Genomic DNA, 2,866 nt, shown 5'->3' on the forward strand with positions numbered 1-2,866 from the left:
TGTGTGTGTGTGTGTGTGTGTGAATATATGCCACAGGTGTGCTGGTGGGACACAATAAGGGCATCAGATACCTTGGAACTGGAATTCCAAGCAGTTGTGAGCCCTGTGTACCTCTGTCATCTGGAAGAACGGGATGTGATCTTAACCACTGAGCTGACTCTCCACCCCACCCCGTTCATTCTGTAGGTATACCATTTTACATAAGTTTCCATCATTATAAAAATAAAGTAGGTATTATAATGCGATGGAAATCACCTTAAGATGCTTCCTGTGCTAGCTGTGGTAATGCATGCCTGCAATCTCAGCACTGAAGAGGCAGAGGACAGAGAATTGGGAGTTACAGGTTGAGGAACTAAGTGAAAATAATAAATACGTTTCTTTGACCTATATTTTCTTCTTTTCTCCTGTTCATTCGTTTCACCTTTGATGTCACAGTCTTATCTTCATTTCTTTTTGACTACTGTGGTTACTGCTTTTTCAAGTCCTTGATTTTCAAATCAAGTTTAAGAATTTTCTTACTTACCTTGACTCTTGGGTTGTTGGGGATGGTAGCTGTGTCCCAATGTCTGCTTGTCACCCACACCTCTGAACCTGTAGCTACTATGTATGAGTACATCTCCATCTATGTTGACCAGGCTAGTGTCCAGATCAGCAATGCCCATAGGGGAGCTCTTCTGCCTCCAGGCTGGATGCCCAACAACAAGACCATCCAGAGAAGAGATGATTCCTTCAACACCTTCTTCAGTAAGATTGGCAAGCAAGGGTCCAAGGCAATGTTCATATACCTGAACCCTACAGTTATTGACAAAATTTACACTGGTACCTAACACCAGTTCTTGCACTCTGAGTAGCTCACCAGCTGCCCACAACTATACCCATGGCCACTACACCACTGGCAAGGAGATCAATGACCTTGTCTTGGAACAAATTCACAAGCTAGTTGACCAGTGAATAGATCTTCATGGCTTCTTAGTTTTCCACAGCTTTGGTGGGAAAACTGGCTCTGAGTTCAACTCCCTGCTGATGTAGTGGCTCTCTTCTTTCTGATGGAAAGAAGTCTAAACTGGAGCTCCCAATTTACCCAGTCCCCCAGGTTTTCACTCCTGTCATAGAGTCCTACAATACCATCCTTACCATCCACACCACCCTGAAGCACTCTGATTGTACCTTCAACATAGACAATAAGGCCATCTATGACATCTGTCTTAGGGTTTTTATTGCTGTGAAGAGATACCATGACCACAGCCACTCTAATAAAGAAAATATTTAATTGAGGTGGCAGCTTATAGTGTCAGAGGTTTAGTCCAATATCATCATGGTGAGGAGCATGGCAGTGTGCAGGCAGACATGGTGCTGGCGACATCTTGATCAGAAGGCAACAGGAAGTGGACTGAGTGTCACATTGAGCAAAGTTGGAGCAAAAGAGAAGTCAACGCCTGTCCCCAACAGTGCAAACTTCCTCCAACAAGACTACATCTACTCCAACAAGGCCACACCTCCTAATAATAACACTCCCTATGATATTATGGGGGCCAATTACATTCAAACTACCACAACATCCATCAGAGGAACCCCAATATTGAGCACCTGACCTAATTACCTCAACAGCCTTATTTACCAGATTGTGTCATCTATCGCTGCTTCTCTCAGATTTGATGGAACCCTGAATGTGGATCTGACCTAATTCATGACCAACCTGGTAACCTACCTGCACATCCACTTCCTCATGGCTGCATATGGCCTTGTCATCACTGCTGAGAAAGCCTACCATGAGCAGTTTTCTGTACCAGGCACCACAAGTGCCTGCTTTGAGCCCACTAACTAGATGGTGAAATGTGATCCCAGACATGGTAAATACATGCACGGCTTGTTGCCTGTTGTCATGTGGTGATGTAATCCCAGAGATGTCAATGCTGCCATTGTCACCATAACGACCAAACGCAGCATCCAGTTTGTGGACTGGAGCCCCACTCCAAGGTTGGTATTAATTACCAGCCTCCCACTCTGGTGCCTGGTATAGTCCTGGCTAAGGTACAAACAACAGTGTGCATGCTGAGCAACACCATAGCTATTACTGAAGTCTGGCTGCACCTAGACCATAGGTTTGACCTAATGTATGCCAAGTGTGCCTCAGTGCACTGGTATGTGTGTGACAACATGGAGGAAAGGGAGTTCTCTGAGGTCCATGAGGACATGGCTGCCTTAGAGAAGGATTATGGAGAGGTTGGTATGGAGTCTTTTGAAGGAGAGAGTGAGAAAGAAGGAGATGAATATTAATCCATTGCTTTCAGCCCCATAGCACATCAAACTCTCAGAATTTCAGCTTCAACATTAGCTGACAGGCATCAATGTTCCTATTATGTTATTTTCATTCTGTTATCATGTCTATCTTTTCCATGTATGCCTGTCAGGTTTCCCCATAATGTCTTAAAGCAAAAGCTTTAAGGAAAAAAAAGATTTTATTTTCCATGTAAAAAGAAGTCTATGATCAACTCAAACAGTTTTAAAAAGAGGCCATGAATTAGGAGTGTTGTAAGGGGCATATGGGAGGGTTTGGAGGGAGGAAAGAGAAGGGGGAAATGGTGTAATTCAATTATAATCTTAAGAAAAAAATGATTTATATTTTGCTCTGTTTTGGCTGAAGACAAATTCTTTTCATTTTAATGTTTATTATGTATCTAATCACAAGCGTTTACATAAGCATGTATTTTAAAAATGTTTATGATTTTAGTAGTTCTAAGTTAACATTCATTAATCCCAACTTGCATTGGATTATGGTCATAAAACATGGCCTGCTTAACTTCTATTGCTTATTTCCATAAAGCGTTCAGGAAGTGTTGTATGCCAACTCCTTTGTGGATCCAAA

The 2,866-nt window shown here is 42.5% G+C and overlaps 1 pseudogene; it reads left to right on the plus strand.

The window, feature by feature from the left end:
* The first annotated feature begins 602 nt into the window (after positions 1-602).
* On the plus strand, positions 603-2,277 carry LOC128107863 (tubulin alpha-8 chain-like; annotated as a pseudogene).
* The last annotated feature ends 589 nt before the right edge of the window (positions 2,278-2,866 follow it).

The sequence above is a fragment of the Peromyscus californicus genome, unplaced genomic scaffold (assembly GCF_007827085.1).
Source record: "Peromyscus californicus insignis strain IS unplaced genomic scaffold, ASM782708v3 Scaffold_12__1_contigs__length_115047231, whole genome shotgun sequence".
NCBI lineage: Eukaryota > Metazoa > Chordata > Mammalia > Rodentia > Cricetidae > Peromyscus > Peromyscus californicus.